At 47.5% G+C, this 20,708-nt stretch overlaps 1 pseudogene; it reads left to right on the forward strand.

Annotated features, from left to right (window-relative positions):
• The first annotated feature begins 3,064 nt into the window (after positions 1-3,064).
• LOC132511930 (serine/threonine-protein phosphatase 2A 55 kDa regulatory subunit B beta isoform-like) lies at positions 3,065-6,623 on the forward strand (annotated as a pseudogene).
• Positions 6,624-20,708: the final 14,085 nt, after the last annotated feature.

Consider the following 20,708-nt stretch of genomic DNA (forward strand, 5'->3'; position numbering starts at 1 on the left):
ACTGTCAGTCAGGTATGAACAATAATAATCATCCAGCAGCCCAAGCGGCCCCCATAACTCCATCCTAACTCCTTGAGGGGACAGCATTGAGAGCCAGCCTCTGTGGGCTATTATGTATTTATAAGGCTAGTTTGCGCAAGGCACGCTTTATCATATGTTGTGTATTTAGCAGTTATATAGATGGTATGTCCCTTGGCAACTTTTGCCTAGAGAGAATAACCATGTGTCCCTGAGTCTTGATAAGATTGTAGCAAGAAGCATTAATCTACATCTTCTCTCAAGTCTCAAAGAACAGTTAAGAGGAGATAAAACCTTCGAGCTTTCAGTGAGTTTCAGGTTGTTGCCCTCAGCCAGAGTCAGCTTCTTCATGAGGCACAGGGCACAATCTCCTTTACAGTGCATTGACTTGGGCCCACAATACTTTTAGGGGCCCTTGAAAACGTTTTAATTTGATTTATTTTAAAACCAGAAGAGGGGAATTCCCTGGTTTTCCAGTGGTTAGGACTTCGCGCTTTTACTGGAGGGCCCATGTTCAATCCCTGCTCGGGGAACTAAGATCCCACAAGCCCGCAAGCCGCCTGGTGCAGCCAAAGATTAAAAAAAAAAAATTTTAGTAAATTAAAAAAAAAACAGAAGGAAAAAATGAATAGTTGGAAATGAATATATGATAATGAAGGCAGCCTAGGTTATGTTTGTTTTTATACCAATACATTTATTAAAAAAAAAAAATTGGCAGCTTCCCTGGTGGTGCAGTGGTTGAGAGTCTGCCTGCTGATGCAGGGGACATGGGTTCATGCCCCGGTCCGGGAAGATCCCACATGCTGCGGAGCGGCTGGGCCCGTGAGCCATGGCCGCTGAGCCTGCGCGTCCGGAGCCTGTGCTCTGCAACGGGAGAGGCCACAACAGTGAGAGGCCCGCGTACCGCAAAAAAAAAAAAAAAAATTTTAATGAATGGAGGAAAGGGCTCGTGAAATCAAAAGTGCCCAGAGCCCATGAAAGTCACAGTGTGACTAGGCCCCTCAGGTGGCATCAGCTTCCCAGATGGAGGGGCAGAGTTGATGGAGGTAGATGTGAGTGAACCCCTCACTCTACCTTCCCCCTCTGCCCAGCCCACACTGTGTCTCAGGGAAACATCTGTGGAGAGAATTGTTGTGTAAAGTCTTTAGCATTTCTGTATGCATATAGGGCAGTCTAACTGTTTGAGCAAAGTCTCAGTGGGTCAGGAATTTGGGACGGTGGCATCAGTGGCATCGAGGAAAAAAATCCAGGCTTTTTACATTTATTTGTACAGAAATGACTTCCGTAAATGGCATTTTCCTGGAGCACAGAAGAGCAGGACTTCTCGGGAGGATGTTGAAGAGCAGGTAACCCTTGGGCAGGGTCTTGGAAGATGAGTTTACCAAGTGGATGGGGATGGGATGATGGTGTCCAGCCAAAGAAATGGAATTTCACAAAGACCCATTTATGGGGGAAGAGCAGCAAATGGACAGGATCGTGGCTGTTCTGGAAGGATGGTACATGGGACAGTTCTCTGAGAAAGAAATGGAAAATTTTATTGGAGCTAACCTGAGGATTATAACCCTGGAGCCAGTCTTTCAGAAAACTCTGAGGACTGTTCCATCAGTTAGAGGTCAAAGCACAGTTATATAAGCTTTTGAGACAAAGGGTCCTACATCAAATGATGTAGTATTGACAGTTGACACAATCCAGACCTACACGTGCACAGTGAGTAGTGGGTCATGGGTCATTGTGGCCCCCTACAAGATTAAGAAGGAAGGTTATTGCTTAAGAAGGTCTGGTTGATGCGGATGCACACTACACACCAAAGGGGAGAGAGGAGGCCCAAACAGGCAAAGAAAAATTTTGTTGAAATTTTTCTCGTCTTGCCATAGAATATGAATTTTACTTCATCAATGCCATAATTAGGGCTTCAATCCAGAGAAGAAGGAAGAGACTTCAGGGTATGGAAGGAGAGCCTCCCAGTTTGAGCCACCCACGGCCATCCTGTGGGGCCATCCTGTGGGGCCATCTAGCAGCCAGATACAAATCTGAAACCAAGAAATTGGTGGGAAAGGATTTCAGTTAGGGAATCACCCGCATAAACGTGGTGGTTGGTTGAAGCCATTGCAGTGGGTGGTATCTCAGTGAGAGCCGAAAAAAAAAAAAAATGGGAGAAAGAATCCAGATATACAATGAAAAAGCAGAAGCGGTGGAAGGTGAGGATCCATTCAAGGTTCATGGCTGGAGATTGACCAGGGAGGCGACAACAGAGCCGATGGAGGCTAACAGTGGTTGTCCTCAGCTGGTGTAATGCTGTTTTTTTTCCCCCTTGTTATTTTCTGTATTTTTTAACTCTTTTATCAGTAAGTATATATTGCCCTTTTTGGCTAAAATAGACATTTTATTGGAAAAATAAAAGGGGTAGTTCCCAATAGGTTAAGCGCTGCTGAGAGGCCGAGCGCACTGAAGGCTGAGCAGACTTAGAGACATTGCCCACCTTCTTCCCCCAAAACCGCACCCCTGCCCCAAACCTCCAACCCCCAAGGCAACCAGTGCAACTCCTGGCAGCCGTGTTTTCCTCCCAGTGACCTGTTCTTGGCCACAGATGATTGGACAAGGGTGTTCATGTGATACCAACTAAGCCAATCAGAGCCCTCCCCAGGAGATTGCCTGGAGAGGGCGGCGTGAGCTTAGAGCCGGGGCGATCTCCAACAGGCAGGCTGACCTTGAGACCCAGGGTAAGGGCGTAGCAGCCAGAGGGGAGAGCCTGTAGAAACAAAAGGCCCGAGGGGGTAAAGCCTGGGTATTTAAGGAACTAAGTGGAGGCCAGGGTAGGGTCACCGGAAAGAATGGTGGAGTAGGTTGGAGAAAGCCAGGACTAGACCACCAAGGGCCTCAGAAACCCCGCTGAGTTGGGGGTTTTCTCATTACAAGGAGAAGCTGTTGGAGGGTTTTAAAAGAGGGAGTGGTCTGACCTGAATTACAATTTTAAAAGATTAGCAATGCTGGAAAATGTGCTGGTGGGGGAGGCAAGCGTAAGGAGCAGTTTGGAGGCTCCCGCACTATGCAGACCCCTGAGGGTGGACCAGACGTCAGAGGCGGCGGGGAAGATGCAGGGAGCAGGGGTCCAGACAAGACCCAGCGGTTGGGGGGCTGGTGAGGGAAGGGTGGAATCGGGGTAGATGATAGGTGAGGGGGATGCTGTTATTGAGATGGGAAAGAAGGGAAGACGTTAAGACCTCAGTTTGGACATGTTAAGTTTGAGATGTTGATGGCCCGTCACAGGGGAGATGCTGAGAAGAAAGCAGTGGGGTACATCAGTCTGGAGTTGGGGGATGTCAGAGCTTGGATGCTGGAAATATGGGTGGCATCAGCATGCAGCTGGTGTTAAAGCCACCAGCCTAGATGAGACCACCTGGGAACTGGGGAGAAGGGGCCCAGCACAAAAGCCTGGGGTCCCCCAACATTCACAGGACTGGTAGAGGGGACGGAGCAAGGAAGGGAGGGGGGGAACCGAATGTGTTTTGACCCAGGAGCCCACATTGGAGACTGCCCTGGGTTACCCCCCTGCCAAGGCCAGAGAGGGCTTTTTAGATTTGGTAAAGAAGTCACCCGATTTTGAACACTCTGGGTGGAGTGGTGGATCTGAAAGTTAAATTGGGGTGGGCCTCTTCCCTGAATGAAAGCTGGATTTAAAAGTAGCTGTGGGGGGCTTCCCTGGTGGCGCGGTGGTTGGGAGTCCGCCTCGCGATGCAGGGGACGTGGGTTCGTGCCCCGGTCCGGGAGGATGCCACATGCCGCGGCCATGGCCGCTGGTCCTGCGCGTCCGGAGCCTGTGCTCTGCGGCGGGAGAGGCCACAGCAGTGAGAGGCCCGCGTACCGAAAAAAAGAAGAAGAAGAAAAAAAAAAGTAGCTATGGGGCTTCCTTGGTAGCGCAGTGGTTGAGAGTCCGCCTGCCGATGCAGGGGGCGCGGGTTCGTGTCCCGGTCCGGGAAGATTCCACATGCCGCGGAGCGGAGGCCACAACAGTGAGAGGCCCGCGTACCGCAAAAAAAAAAAAAAAGTATCTATGGAGGACCTTTTGGGGGCAAATGAAGAAATATGAAAATGGACTTTATATTAGATTATTGTATCAGCATTTAATTTCTTGGGTGTGATAATGGTCTGTGGTTATGAAACAGGGGGAAGGGGCTTCCCTGGCGATCCAGTGGTTAAGACTCCACACTTCCATTGCAGGGGGCGGGGTTTCATTCCCTGGTGGGGGAACTAAGATTCCACATGTCACGTGGTGCAGCCAAAAAAAGAAACAGGAGGGAAGAGGGCAGGGCACAACCTTTAAAAGAATGACATAGCTGTTGAAGATACCACAAAAACTGGTTAGAACTGATTAGGCCCAAGATGGTGGAAGATTCCACTTCCAGTAGACCTTGAGTCTCATTATACGCTCATTGTAATACATTAGCATCTAAATGGCACACTCGCGGGCACCAGGATCGTTCTGAGGCTAACCATAAAAGGCTAAAAAGTGGGCAGTGGCCCAATTCTTGGAAACCCCTGCCCTCCCCCGCCAAATAGTTGGAATAATTCTCCCACTTTTATGGGCTGGGTAATTGCATAATTAGCCTATATAATTATCCACCCCATAAAACTAACCACCCCAGGGAATTCCCTGGCAGTCCAGTGGTTAGGACTCCACGCTTTCACTGCCTTGGCCTGGGTTCAATACCTGGTCGCGTAACTAAGATCCCGCAAGCCATGTGGCAAAAAAAAACAACAGCCTAAACTAACCACCCCATATTTTGGGGTCGCTCTTGCCTTTTGAGGCAGACTGCATTCTGTCTATGGAATGTGTATCTCTCTAAATAAATCCACTTCTTACCCATCACTTTGCCTCTTGCTGAATTACTTCTGCACTGAGACATAAAGAATCTGAGCTTCATTAAGTCCTGAGACCTGGTGTGTGATCTCAATTAAAAGACAGTGGGTTCGAGTCCCAGCCCATGGGTTCGAGTCCCATCTGAGTTGTGCAGTTTCAGTTACGTGAGAGAGGTCTGGTTCTTAGGAGACACATGTTGTAGTATTGTAGTATTTAGGGGTGAGGGAGCAAGATGCCTGAAAGTTTTCCAGTGATTCAACAATAACAAACTATACATATATATCTGTATATGTTACATATAATATATGTAATATTTATATAAATTGTATTTATGTTATATATAGGTATATACATAGGTATATACATAGTTTATATATAGGTATTAGATTTATATATAGTTTATATATATATCTATTAGAGAGAGATAGCATATGTGGCAAAATGCTAATTGGAAAATCTAGGTGGGGGGCTGTTTTAACACTTTTTCAACTTTCCTGTAGGCTTAAATTTTTCCTAGGGACTTCCCTGGCAGTCGGATGGTTAAGACTCCACACTTCCACTGCAGAAGCCCTGGTGGCGCAGTGGTTAAGAATCTGCCTGCCAGTGCGGGGGACACGGGTTCAAGCCCCGCTCCGGGAAGATCCAACATGCCGCGGAGCAACTAAGCCTGTGCGCCACAACTACTGAGCCTGCGCTCTAGAGCCCAGAGTCGCAACTACTGAAGCCCGCGTGCCTAGAGCCCGTGCTCTGCAACTAAGAGAAGACACCGCAATGAGAAAGCCAGTCACCGCAACGAAGATCGCCACAACTAGAGAAAGCCCGTGCGCAGCAGCAAAGATCCAAGGCAGCCAAAAATAAAATAAATAAATAAATTTTAAAAATAAAAAAAAAAAGGAAAAAAAAATTAGAAAGAGTGAACTGGCAGGGCTGTGCTCCCACCCTGTTTGTTGTTTGGCTTGAGGCGTCCCAGCACCGGAGCCTGCAGGTTGTTGGGTGGTGTGGGGGTGGCGGCCTCCAAGAGAGCTCACGCGGATGACTGGTCCCCAGTGCCTCTGCCACCAGTGTCCTTGCCCCCACAGTGAACCACAGCGGCCCCCCACACCCCCTGCTTCCCCGGAGACCCTCCATGACCAGTTTTTGAAGAGCTGGAAGATCCAGGCAACAGGTCGTTATTCTCTGAAATTATCTCTCCGATTTCGGATGTGAAGTTCAGCCACAGTGGGAGGTATATCATGACCAGAGACTATCTGACCATCAAAGTTTGGGATCTTAACATGGAAAACCGCCCCACTGAGACTTACCTGGTTCACAGCTACCTCTGCAGCAGGCTGTGCTCCCTCTACAAAAATGACTGCATTTTTGATAACTTTGAGTGTGTGTGGAATGGGTCAGACGGTGTCATTACAACAGGCTCCTACAACAACTTCTTCAGGATGTTTGACCGAAACAGCAAGTGTGATGTTACTCTTGAGGCCTTGAGGGAAAACAGCAAACCCCAAGCTATTCTAAAACTGAGCAGTGTGCGTGAGGGGCAAGCAGAGAAAAGACGAGATCAGTGTCGACAGTCTGGACTTTAGCAAAAAGATCTTGCATACAGCTTGGCATTTTTCAGAAGATATTGTAGCAGTGATAGCTACAAATAACCTATATATATTCCAGGACAAAGTAACTAGGAGGACACGTTATTAATAATCTCACATACTGAGTTTTAGTCAAACACTTGTTAAAAATATTTTTATTTTATTTTTTTTGGCCGCACGGCATGTGGGATCTTAGTTCCCCGACCAGGGATCAAACCCATGTACGCTGCAGTGGAATCACAGAGTCTTAACCACTGAACTGCCAGGGAAGTCCCTCAAACACGTTTTTTAAATGTTTCTTTGGGTGTTCATTTGATGCATCGACCTTAATTTCCCTCTTTGTAATAGAACTCAGTTGGAGTCCAACTTTCCCAAATCCCAAGTTCTAAGAAACTTTTGTCAAACCCGATAGGTTCTGGGACACTTCTGTTTAGAATTGAGAGCTGCCAGCTAACAGTAGGTCTTCCATAGTTGATTTGAATTTCTGATGCTTTTATTGCCCTGTTTTCTCTGGTGGGTCCAGTGTTTTGTTTCTAGGTGTCTGCTGAGGTAAAATGAAATTGTAGTATTTAAAGAGAAAAGAGAGAAGTTTTTTTAAATTAAGCAATTTCATTTGATTGAAAAAATTCAACAAAAAGTAAACACCGTTTACTCTAAAAAACAAACAAAAAAAGAAGTTAATGGCAGCTGTAGAGGAAGTGGAAACAGCCAAGTTTTCAAGGAGAGAAATGGTATAGTACCAGGAGGGGATCGTGAGGTCAAGGGAGGGTTTTACACAAAAATGGTTAAAATGAGAGCAAGAGTGTATGTTGACAGGAATGTTCCCGTGGAAAGGGAGAAATTGATGTTGTAAGAAAGGGGTGAGAGGTGCCGGAAAAAGTCCTTGGGAAGGCTGGCCGACGGGTGGCCCCAAGCTTGGAGGGGACACCGCACTGAGGTGCTGCGCTGGGCCCTGGGATCGGTGCGGGGGGCAACCCCTCAGGAAGTAGGATCTGAGGCTCTCAGCTGACAAGAGTCAGGAGGGCAAGTGGTTGTTTCAAGCAGATTGAGGCGCAGAGCCAAAGAAAAAGTGGCAAATCTGTTTGGTGTTTAAGATCTGAATGGCGATTATTCATCAGCTTAGGGAAAGAGCCAACAGGGGAGAGATTTAAGTCCTTACCCCTCTGCTACTCAGTTTTTCCATCTGTAACATGAGGGGATTGAACTGGGGGCTCTCAAAGGACGCTGCAAACTCCTGTTCACTCAGGGTCCCTTATGATACCTGATGGAGAGCTTTTACTGAATAGCATGTGTTTGGGTTGTTAAAGGATTAAAGATGGCTAGTAAAAATTGGACACTTGCCTAAGAGGTTTCTAATTGAGGGTAAAAACCAAGAGATACAGAGAGACACTTGAAAGGAAGACTGCTTAAGGCTTGAGGGCACCCCTGGGGGAGCAGGGGGGTGGCCCGGAGGTTGCTGGGGCGCTGAGATGCCTTGACGACGCTTGGATAAACGCAGTACGAGGTCCCTTTGAGCGTAAATTCTGCTGTCTCTGGGCTCTCGCTGAAGCTGGCATTGCACAGCGTGAAATGAAACAGCACATTAATGTGATTAACACTGAATAAACCTCCGTGTGTGAGCAAATATAGCTTGAAGCGGGTTCAGGAATTTGAAAGTATCTATTATTAAAGACAGCCTGCAGGGGCCGTGGCATCCAATGACAAGCCAGAGGCTGCTACCGGCATCTAATATTCCCAGAGTCGTTTCCTTCGGCAAAGTGCATTTGCAGGCTTCTGTGCTAGGCTCTTCCCTGATCCTCCAAGGAGGATTAGCACCACTGCCCCCATTTTATAGATGAAGAAACTAAAAGCATTGTCAACAGTAGGCCTCTCAGGCCGCTGAAGGCAGAGACCTTGCCTATCATCACTGGCTCCCCAGTGGCAGGCAGAAGGCCAGGGCAAGGGGAGGAGCCTCTCAGCCCCTGAGAGCCGGCCCAGCAAGCCACGAGCGAGCGCTGTGCTGGGACTTCCACGTCTGGCGTCACTGCTAAGCACCAGGCTGTGTGCTGCAGGCCTCACACAGATGGTCTCACTTAGTCCTGATGACAACCCTTGGCAGTTGGTATTATTAACCCCAAGAGGAAACTGAGGGCAGACAGGTTAAATAACTTGCCAAAGGTCACCCGGCAGAATCAGGATTCAGGCTTGGATTTGTCTGAAGCGAAGCATGTGCTTGACTGCCGAGCTGGACGCTGTCTTCCAGGAGAGTATGGTGCGGACGTCTGGAATTCTTACAGCCCCTGTGCTCGACAGCCGTTAGCACAGCGCTGAGCACAGGTAGTAGGGCGGCACCAGGGTCAGTGAGTAGAGACTGACGGGCAGACAATCTGAACGGATGAATGGGTAGAGATGTGAATTCCTGTCTTGTGGGGTCTTCCTCTTCAAATTGAAGATTTCCCCAAAGCTTATGAATGCTCGATCTAATTAAGGCGAAAAGGCATCTGAGAAGTGCTAGGCCTTTCCTTTATTAACTGTCAAGTCCAATCTGTAGGCTGTTTACGTGCTGAGGTCAGAGATCAGTCTTTAGCTGCTCGCCTTTCATTCATCTGGCAAAGCCCGGAACATAAAGTTTATTGATGCAAAACTGATTGGCAGGCAGGGGTAACAAGGTGGCAGGGACGGGGAATATCAGAAGGAGTTCTAAGCCAGTCGGGTCACTCCTGCTCCCTTGCCGTGCTAACTTCACGTGCTCCAGGTTACTGGGTCATCGCTCATAGCTTTCTGCACCACAGTCTAGATGAGCAGCAAATGTCTGGACCTTGGGCAGTGTTCACAGAGCACATCAAGATGGGGAGGGGAAGGACTCCTTTCTCCCTGTTTGTCTGTTAGTTTGGAAAGGAGAGAGTGAGGCACGGAAGGTTAGGTATGGATGGCCTTGAAACTTCACAGATCAAAAGGAATTCCCATGTAAGCTTGCATCGGAGAGGCCTGGGAATTGGGAAGAGGAAGGTCATTGTTACACCAGCCCAGGACTAAGTTGCTCCCTGTCTCTGGTGAGCTCCTGTGGGGCCTCCTCCATGCCCACCAGCAAGAAGAGGCGGGAAAGCACGTGTGGGTCCACACCTGGCTCTATCTACTCGCAGCGTCCTCAGGATAAAAACCAGGAGTAAGGGGCTTCCCTGGTGGCGCAGTGGTTGGGAGTCCGCCTGCCGATGCAGGGGACGTAGGTTCGTGCTCTGGTCCGGGAAGATCCCACATGCCGCGGAGTGGCTGGGCCTGTGAGCCATGGCCGCTGAGCCTGTGCGTCCAGAGCCTGTGCTCCGCAACAGGAGAGGCCGCAGCGGTGAGAGGCCCGCGTACCGGAAAAAAAAAACAAAAACAAAAAAAAAACCAGGAGTAAGGCACTAAGTTCCAAAAGAGGGAGTTGGACCCAGGAGTTGTTGTACTCATGCCACTCAGGATAGGGAAGGTCTCAAATATTATTTATTTATTTTTATTTTTAAAAATAAATTGATTTATTATTTTTATTTATTTTTGGCTGCGTTGGGTCTTTGTTGCTGCGCGCAGGCTTTCTTTAGTTGCGGCTAGCGGGGGCTACTCTTCATTGTGGTGCGCGGGCTTCTCATTGCGGTGGCTTCTCTTGTTGCAGAGCACAGGCTCTAGGCATGCGAGCTTCAGTAGTTGTGGCACGCGGGCTCAGCAGTTGTGGCTCGCAGGTTCTAGAGCACAGGCTCAGCATTTGTGGCACAGGGGCTCAGTGGCTCCGCGGCATGTGGGATCTTCCCGGACCAGGGCTCGAACCCGTGTCCCCTGCATTGGCAGGCGGATTCTCAACCACTGTGCCACCAGGGAAGCCCATCAAATATTATTTATTTTTATCAGGACCAAACTGGATTCTGCCTGATCTGAGGAGAAAACCCTGACTGCAGGTCATTTTAAATGCCTTCTTAGTCTCTGCAACTCAGAAATAGTGGTTTTCCACATCAGTCAGCTGTCTGGATTCAACCCCCCACACTCATACATCACAAAGCAAAAAAATAACAAAATTAAAACAAACCAAACCCCCAACCCTCGTTTCATTTCCTTAGAAAACAGTCCAGGTTCAAGGTCTAGTCTGAGCAGGGAATGTCTCCTCTCCTGATCTGTTTCTGGATAGGCAAGGGGGCAAAGTCCCTTTTCCTCTTCTCCGTGACAGGGTGTCGCACAGAGCTCCAGAGAGAAATGTCCACCAAGGAGCAGAGCTGGACCCAGGGCTCCTGTGCCTGTGACCTCCCTTGAGTTCAGTGCTCATGTTGGGCAGTGGCTACTGTCAGGCACTGGGGTAGGAAGATGATTAGGAACGGATCCCAGAGACCCACACACAAACCACTAACCATAGTAAAACACAATAAATGCTCTTTTGCAGTAGGAATAAAGTGTTTCAGCTGCACAGAGAAAGAAGGGAGAGGGAAAAGCTTTGGTGGTTCTCAAAATGGTTCCCAGGCCCGCAGCAGGAGTGTCACCCAGAAGTTTTTAGAAACACAGATGCAGGCCCAGCCCAGACCCACAGAGTCAGAAGCCCTGGGGGTGAGGCCCAGCAAGGTGTGTTGGAAGACACCCCCCAGGCGATTCTGGTGTGAGCCAAAATTTGAGAGTTATGAGGGGGCTGGCAAACTGCCTGTTTTTGCAAATAAACTTTTAACTGGAACACGGCCACAGTCATTCAATTACGTATCATCTGTGGCTATCTTCCTGCCGTGCTGGCAGGGTGAGACTTGTAACAGAGACAACATGGCCTGCAAAACCTAAAATATTTACTGTCTGGGCTTTATGGGGGGTGGGGGACGGGGGAATTGCTGCCCCCAAGGAGGGGGGTGGAGACACCTGAATCCCCCTTCTGTGGCCGGTGCTGCTAGGCCTCTGCAGTCATGCTTCAGTCAGCTCAGTGCTGGGACCCAGCTCTAGTCTGGGGACTTACTGAAAAGACTAAACAGTCCATTTGAAGTGTGAACAATATAAAGAAGCCCCCGGTTACTGAGTCCCTATTGTGCTCAGTGCTGTGCTTGATGCTTTAAGGGCCTAACTCCACCCTCTAAGATGGGCATTGTATCCCCCTTTTACAGATGTGGAAGGTGAGGCTGGGAAGATGAACTAACCAGCTCAAGTTCACGGAGCCCAGGACAGGAGAGCTTGGACTGGACCCTGGGTCAGCTTTGCTCCCAGCTCAGGCTCTCTGCCTCACACCTACCACCTCTGTTTTCCCAATTATAAGATGGAAACTCCCTCAGTGGACAATGGGGGCAGCTCTCAGGAATCTGTTAACGTAACAAGCACAATTTTCATACTTTTTCCACTGGGGAGATGAGTCACCAGGGGCTGGAGAACCCAACCAGGCCTACATCCTGGAGGTGTCCCATCCTATGGGGAGCACGGCAAGGGGAGGGCAGGAGATATAGGACCCACAAGGACACAGGACCAGCTCTCACCTGTTCTAGCCAAATGGGGCAGGTGGGAGCATGCAAATGCTGAATCAGTGCCAGGTGGGATGCAGCCTCTGGGCACTGTGACCACTAAAGGCCTCCCAGTGCAGCCCCTTCCCCACATTCCAATCCCACAGGTCCTTCTGTCCAGCTCCTGTGGAGATATGTATAAGGGGCGCCCCAGGGAAAAAGGACTTTGTAACTTAGGTGAGTCTTATATCTGTGGTAGAAGAAAAGAACCTATCAGGGTATTTCCTGCTCTGATACAGGAGTGGAGCGGATCAGCTGATCGATAAGATACTAAGCCAGTAATCAGATTGGGGAACCTGTTACTATGTGATATTGCAACATCGATGCCAGTGATTGAAACAGCAAAAGTAAAATCTTGCCCTGCTACCATTTAAGAAACGTGGGAGCTAAAACACCACTGTCTGGGTGGCTAAAACAGTGACCAAGAAAGTCTGTACCCCACGCACACACGCAGCATCTATTTTGGCTTCCAAATATTTTGTTAGAATAGGAAGATAAAAAACATTCTTAACAGACAGAAGAGCTTGGTTTGTCAGGCAAAAGTTAAAACCTCTGAAGAAAGAAAGCATTTTGAGGAGAAGACTAGTGATAAACTGCTTTCTCTCGTCAAACAAATCAATGACATTTAATTATTTTCAACAAGCATCATTGGAGTGTCTTCTGCACACCAGACACCACACTAATCTTACCGAACCTCGGTTACCTCATCCCATCCTCACATCAGCTCCAAAGGACAGGTCATGTGAGCAGCCCCATTTTACGGGGGGGCGGGGGTTTCAGGCGGAGGGGAGGACACGTGGCTGAGCGTCACCCAGCGTGCACGGCAGAGCTGAGTTTTGAACCCAGGGCTTGTGACTCTGCGTCTTATATTCCTTTCAGAGCACCGCATTTACTCTGCAACTAAAAACTAAATCTGGACAAAGCACAGGGAGACCAGGGAAACACAATAGCCAGAGTCTGTGGATGGCTTCACACTGAGGTAGTATTTATTAGGGCAGTGGTTCTTGGACCTGGTGGAACCACACTCCCATTGACAAGGGCTGCTGGGCTGCTGCGTGAATGGGCAGTGTAGGCTGCAGATCGTGTGCAGGGCCAGCTGTACTGTCACCGTCTTTCCCTGTTGCTTAAACTGTTGTTTTAGGGGAAACTTGCCTTGAAAGAATAATTCTGTTTTGCATTTACATGACACTTTTTTTTCCCCCTAAATTTCAGAAGACTTTTTTTTGTTGCTGTTGTTGTTGTTTTTGTTTTTGCGGTATGTGGGCCTCTCACTGTTGTGGCCTCTCGCGTTGCGGAGCACAGGCTCCGGACGCGCTGGCTCAGCGGCCATGGCTCACGGGCCCAGCCGCCCCGCGGCATGTGGGATCTTCCCGGACCGGGGCACGAACCCGCGTCCCCTGCATCGGCAGGCGGACTCTCAACCACTGCGCCACCAGGGAAGCCCCAGAAGACTTTATTGTGTTAACTGACTTAATCCTTAGAGCAACGCTGAGAGGAGAATAGGTGTTAGTTCCCGGTTTGATAGAGGAGGAAGTTGAAGTAACTTTCTGAAAGGCTTATGCTAATGACTATTAAAGCAGAGTCTCAAACATGAGGCCTCACCAAGATACCTGCAAAACCAGAGAACAAAACTTGGAAGACTCCACGGTGATGGAGGAGATCAGCTACCTACAAAGCAGCAACTTTGGCTAAAAATGGGTTATCCAAATTTCCAAGAAAATGTAAGCGTGTATATATATATATATATACACGTGTATATATATATATATATATATGTGTATATATATATACACATTGTGGTTTCAGAAGAGGAGAGTCCAAGAGAGGGGAGTCTAAAAAGCAGGGCTCTGGTGTAATTTCATGAGAGGGACAGACCCAGCGTCCTGTCCCTTTAGAAGACAGGGCACTATTTCGAGGAATTGGGAACGGCAGCTGAACACAACTGTGCACGGTGGAGCCATTAAGGCCATGCCCTTTCCCTTGCTCCTTGCTCGGAGGAGCCTTCCGAGCAGCTATCCTGGGATCAGCGTCTGTGGGTCAAATGTTGCCACTTGGCAGTCACATTCCCCTTTTGAAATGAACGAGTTGGCATCCAGGGCTGTGAACGAGTTGGCACACAGGGTTATGTACCATTCTCAGCATTTTGATGAGGTTCTTCCCAAATTGGATTAACTCTGGGACCAGGGGGACCCGAAGACCTGAGAACCAGATCCTGTGCAACGGTGAGTTTGGTAAGAATCTTACCTAAGTGACTAACCAGCTGCCCACATCCACACCTTCAGAGGAGGTGGAAACTAATGGCCAGGGAGGAAAGCTGTGAAACACAATAAATATGGGCTAATGAAGCCAGAAGCCAGAAGCAGGTGACAGAAAGTTAGTGTTAACTGAAGCAAACTAAAGAAGCAGGTGGAACCTGGAGTCAGCCAGGAGGGGCAGGATTGAGCACTGCGCGCCCTGGCCCACGCTAACCCTGCCTGGTGGGGCAGAGGGCACCGGTCCTGGAGCCAGACCGCCTTTCAGAGAACTCCCTCACCTCCTCTCCACTGTCTCCTCCTCCTCTGTATGGTGGGCCTCCCTCAAGGTTGAAAGGATTAAAGGAAATAATGAACATGCTCTCATTCCAGTGCCTTCCCCATAAATGCTCAATAAATGCTTTTTGTTATAATCCCTGCCCTTTGGGATCAGGCATTAAACGCAGGCTCAAGACACTGAATCTCACTGCAGCATAAAGCACCTTATTATGTCGAAACCTTGGTGAAATTGTGGCCTACACCCATGCCCGGCTCAGCAGCAGGCATCTTCTCACCCTGTCGTGCAAGGCCCAGAAGGCCCAGAGAGACGCTGCAGTTTTGCCTGACAAGTCATCCTGCTGCAAACACGCTGGTCCTGGCCCCAGGCCATTTTCACTCACTGTTCTCTCTGCCTGGAAGGCTCTTCCCCCAGACGGTGACAAGGTTTGCACCTTTGTTTCAGATGTCACGTCACGTTATCAGAGGACAGCTGTCCCTGACCTACCTCCCTATATAAAGTAGCATCCCTGCCACCACTGGGGTCTAGCACTCTATCCTCGTACCCTGCTTTCTATTTCTGCATGACACTCAGCACCTCTGACATATAGTTTTGTGTTTTTTGTCTGTTTCTCTCACTGTCATGCACCTGAGAGCAAGGATTTGGTTTTGGGATTTGCTCTTTTTATTTTGTTTTTATCTTCCAGTTTTATTGAGATATAACTGACCTACAGCACTGTATAGGTTTAAGGTGTACAGCATAATGACTTACGTACATCATGAAATGATTGTCACAATAAGTTTAGTGAACAGCCACCATCGCATATAGATACAAAATTAAAGAAGTAGAAGAAAATTGTTTTTCTTTTATAAAAATTTATTTATTTTATTTATTTTTGGCTGCGTTGGGTCTTCGTTGCTGCGCGTGGGCTTTCTCTAATTGCGGCGAGTTGGGGGCTACTCTTCGTTGCAGTGTGCGGGCTTCTCACTGCAGTGGCTTCTCTTGTTGCGGAGCACGGGCTCTAGGCGCACGGGCTCAGTAGTTGTGGCATGTGGGCTCAGTAGTTGTGGCTCATGGGCTCTAGAGCACAGGCTCAGTAGTTGTGGCACACGGGCTTAGTTGCTCCACGGCATGTGGGATCTTCCCAGACCAGGGCTCGAACCCGTGTCCCCTGTGTTGGCAGGCAGATTCTTAACCACTGCACCACCAAGGAAGCCCCCAAAATTGTTTTTCTTGTGATGAAATGGTCTTTCTTTTCAAACTGCCCTCCTCACTTATTTCTACTCAAAAGCCTAGCATGGTTGTCTCTTGAAATGGCCTGGAGGTTCTTCTCACTCTCTCATGGAAAGGCAGCCACTTGCCAGCTCCGTATCATTATCACACATATGCAGAAGATAGGACACATTCCGTGCAATGCAGTAACATGGGGCCACACCTGCTAAGTGTCTGGTGAAAGTGTTCCAGGTAGAGGGATAGTAAGTGCAAAGGCCCTGAGGTGTGGGAGGAGGCCAGTGAGGCTGGAGTGGAGGTGCTGGGGATAAGGGTGTAAGAGAGGATGATTCCAGGGTTTTTGATATAAATAATGAAAGAATGGAAATGACATTTTCTAACATGAGTTAGGTAGGGGGAGGAGCAGGGTTTGGATGTAAGTTTTATGATGCTTTCAGGTTGGAAGCACCTGGCAGGAATCCGGCAGTAAGCCAGGTGCTTTACATACATTATCTCCATTGCACGGATAAGGAAATCGAGGCTCCAGAAGTCACGTGTCCTTGGGTCTCAGAACATGTATGTAGAAGGGCTGGGATTTGAATCCAAGCTGTTTCTGCAGGAGTTTGTCACCCTGAGAAGCACTGCTCACTGAAGAAAGAGCTGGGAGAGGACTGCTTGCCTGCAGTTGGAAGAGTCGAATATTTTGCATAAGGTGAACTCAGATCTCCTTTCCAAATTCTGCAATACCAGGACACAGAAGGCCCTTCTGTAGTTGGACTGGTACGTTTAGGGCCAATAAGAGGAAGCACCACATCACAAGAGGGCTGGGGCTGCCATCCCTTTGGCCTCAGCAAGGTGGCTGGCAAATCCATTTCCACGGCTATTCAGGCTGTCACATGATGCCAAAACAGTGGAGTGAAATGTGGAAGATTCGACTGAGGTTATTATCATGGGTTACACTCCAATTTTTCATACTTTTAAAGATTTGCTCACTGTACTTAACAAAGCATTCACATAAAGCATTCACTAATGTAACAGACAAGCCTTCAGAGCATTGAAATCCAGTGTGGGCTGCAGACCTGCAGCAACAGCATCACCTGGGGCTGTCAGAAATGCAGACTCTCAGGCCCTATCCCAGATGCATTTTGGCAAGATGCCCAAGGGATACGTATGCTTGGTCCAATTTGCGAAGGCCTGGCCTAGAGCAAGGGTTGACTAACTGTTTCTGTAAAGGACCAGATACTAAACATTTTAGGCTTTGCCTGCCTGTCACAACTACTCAATTCTGCCATTTGTAGTGCAAAATCAGCCACAGACTGTATGTAAAGGAATTAGTGTGGCTGTGTTCTAATGAAACTTTACTAATGGACACCAAAATTAGTTAATGTAATTTTCACGTCACGAAATACTATTCTTCTTTTGATTTTCTTTCAGCCATTAAAAATAAAACTCGTTCTTAACTCAGAGGCTATACAACATCCATCTTCTGACTTGCCTTTCTGGGCTGACCATGCCCAAGGCCACTAGCCGAATGATCCCCTTCTGTCTTCTCTGTGGGCTTGGGCCCCCTTTCCCTCATGACCTGTGCCACTGTGTCTGAAGGTTGATTACTTAAGCCTAATATGAAAGGTCAACGGAAGAACTAAGATTTATAAAATACACTTTTGCCAGCTTCCACAGATGCAGTGTGTTTGCTGTTGTTCCCTATCTTGACGTTTTCTGAAAAAGACCAAAATGGAGGATTCAATAGCTCAGGGGAGGGGGCTTGTTGCTTTTCAGGGGCATTTATTCTCTTTGCTCCTCTACTTGTTTCTTTTACATTTCAGCTGCTGGGAAGAAAAGTATTAAAAAGTAACATTTGGGGAGGGAGTTGAAAGAGGAAATTAAAGAAGGGAGGTACTCTCCAGGAGAATAAGAATATTGTTCCAGCATCACTGGGCTGCGGGGAAGAACGCATGACGATAAAGAAAGTAAAGTGTGTCAAGGAGACTTGCTCGGGAAAGCTTTCTGAAACAAGCTGGGCAGAAGAAGGGTATGAAAAACATAGAGACAGGCAGAGAATCTTACGCAGGCTGAGATCTGAATTTATTTCGTCTATAGTGCAATTTCATGGCAACCAGATGCTTTTCCACTTTGTTAGAAATGGGGAGAAGGGAGGAAATAACACTGACCAAATGCCTACTGTATGTCAGGCACAGTTACAAGGCATTTCCTATCACTATTTCAACTTTAATTAAAGCCACTCATGGGATTAGGTGTGCTGGCCAGTTTTCAGATGAGGAAACTGACAGGTGAAGAGACGGGGTTAGGACCTAGTTCATTCCAACCACCAGTGCCCTGATGTTCTACACTGCCCTGCCTACCAGAATTTATAGTGGAAATATTGCCTTCACAAAATTTGTTATTTCTTCTCACCATTAGAAACCCTCAATTCTCCAGGATGGGGGAAGAACATAAACAGACCAGATGACTTTTACATTTTTCTCTACTTACCCGCGCCCCCCCAAAATAAAATGTAATACTTTTTTTTTTTTTTGTAAGGCATTCTTTAAAGGGACATCAAGTCCTTTTTCTGTTATGAAGAAAATAGACCCACAAACAACTCAGTACATTGGTAGCCTGGTTTCCGAAGTTAAACTGTGTGCTGCTAACCAATCTAATGACAAACGTCTACATCCTTGGTAGAAATATGGTTTGGGGACCATTTATTTAGGGATTACTCTGTCAGGCACACACCATTATCTCATTTCATCTTCCAACAGTCCTGTGAGGTTTTTAACACCATTTGATGGATAAAGAAACTGAGGCTTAGAGAAGTTAAATATCTTGCCTAAGGCCACACAGCTGGTAAGAGGCAGGGCCAAGATGAAAACCAGGGGGCTTGACTAGGAAGTTTGTCCTCTTAGCCACCACACTGCAGACCCCTTCTGGAAAAGGTGCATGTAAGGCCCCCTGCTCAGTAATATATGCCAGATGGTGGACATTAAGAAACATTGAAGAAGATGCTGGACATTCTTTAGTGTGGTACAGGTGAAAGGGCAAAAGAGTGCTAGAACTACTTTAGTTTTTCCCAGTGTCTTTCTCAAAACACCTCTCCCATGAGTACCTGAAACCACAAACCAGCCAACAAAAAACCAGGGTGGTGGTTCCGAACATCAAATAGGAAACCACTGAATACCCTGATCCCCCACCTGGAGATTGTCGTATGCCTATTGTACATTTTAGGCTCTAAGTAGTACTGAAATAAAGGATTCCACTTTAACCTAGTTTCCCGAGGTCCAATGTACATCTACTACCTTTAAAGCATTTAACCTATCGAGATGTGCAGAGCACAGCTTGGGGAACACCAGTGCCCTGGTCCTCTCTGTGACTATGAACATGAACCTGGAGGACTTGTCATACACTGAAGGCAGGAAGGACCAGATGATCAATGTGCACATCTAAATGAATCCATGTTTGAGCCTTCTGAAGCTGATGGGAATTGGGCCTTTGCATGGGGAGTGTCACCATTTGCCAGTCTATGACAAGTTGAGTCTCACAAAGTTGCCCTGTGAGCAAACACACTTTAATTAATTAATTTATTTCTGGCCACATGGCATGTGGGATCTTAGTTCCCCGACCAGGGATCGAACCCAAGCCCCCTGCATTGGAAGCACAGTCTTAACCACTGAACTGCCAGGGAAGTCCCAGTAAACACACTTTAAACTGGTTGGTTCATGAACCCAAGGTTAAATTACATTGTGAGAACCATCTGACAACAACAGAGCTTATTTTGAAATTATCCATCTATTGTTCTTTTTCCTTACTGTTGATATTTTCATTTATATGATGCTTATAAACAGAAGCACCTCATTTTTGTGGTAAGCAAATTCATTAAATTCCTTTGAGCAATTCCTGCTGGGATGAGTGTTAAACGTGGAGTGGGGCTGTGAACAGACCTATGGCAGTGTAAGTTCTTTGACATGCAGAGGAAAATGCACTAGGCAAAGTGAAACTAAAAATCTCATCTTTTCCTGTATTTCAGTAACTACTTTTATTTTTTAAAAAATAATTACCTCAGGGACTTCCCCAGTGGTCCAGTGGTTAACACTCCGTGCTCCCAATGCAGGGGGCACGAGTTTGATCCCTGGTCGGGGGAACTAAGATCTCCCATGTTGCATGGTGCGGCCAAAGAAAAAATTAAAAATTAGCTCAAAAAATAGAATCATAGCCTTATTATTATCTTATTATCCTCTAGTCCAAACTCCTTCACAGATGAGGTTGGCGAAACTTGAAAGGTTAGGTAACTGGTCCATGCAGCTTGTCTGTGAAAGAGCTGGCTGGAACTCAGCTCCAACTCTGTCTGGTGCTCTTCCTTTTAAACTCTTCTCATTTGAGACATTCCAGTGTCATTCTAAGGAGTTACTTTTTTGATCATTCGCTATAATGACAGAGCTTGCCTCACTTGCTTTTCGAGTTGTAGGGGAAGGTACTCTTGGTTCTCCTGCTCTCTTGATAGTCCTTCACTTTGCCCTTTTTCACCCTCGTCTGCCTGGAACTTGCTCTCCCCCTCCCCTTCAAACATTGTTATCTTTTGAAATATGTGCGTGCACAGGGCCCAACCTGGCTGGGTTCGAAGCAAGGTGACTCTTGGTTGAATGGAGTTTTTCCACAGTGCTTGAATTTGTCCAAGGCTTTGGAAGGCTGGGCAACTAACAAAAAGTAAACTGCCATCCTTTGCCCTTCCAGCAGGTCTGTGTTCCATTAATACAGGATGAATTAAGAATAAGGGAGAAAGAAAGGCAGAAACTCCCCTTGAAGTACTTGCCTACCCCCTGGAAAAGTTCAAGGCTCTTGTTCATTATCTGAATTTTTCCCAAGTGATTTGCCTGTAGTCCTTAAGTCATCTTCAGACATCTGATCAAGGCAGCATCAAAGGAAAATAAAAAGTTGGGTATTTGCGTTTAAGTCAGTGTCCTCGCTCATAGAAGTCAGTGGAGAATGTGATTTTTTCTCTGGTGCTGGGTGATCAAAATGGGAGGCTTCTTCTGTGCAGGAAGCCCTCCTAGCTGCGGGAGCTACTGCACC

This window comes from Lagenorhynchus albirostris, chromosome 20 (assembly GCF_949774975.1).
Source record: "Lagenorhynchus albirostris chromosome 20, mLagAlb1.1, whole genome shotgun sequence".
NCBI classification, from domain to species: Eukaryota; Metazoa; Chordata; class Mammalia; order Artiodactyla; family Delphinidae; genus Lagenorhynchus; species Lagenorhynchus albirostris.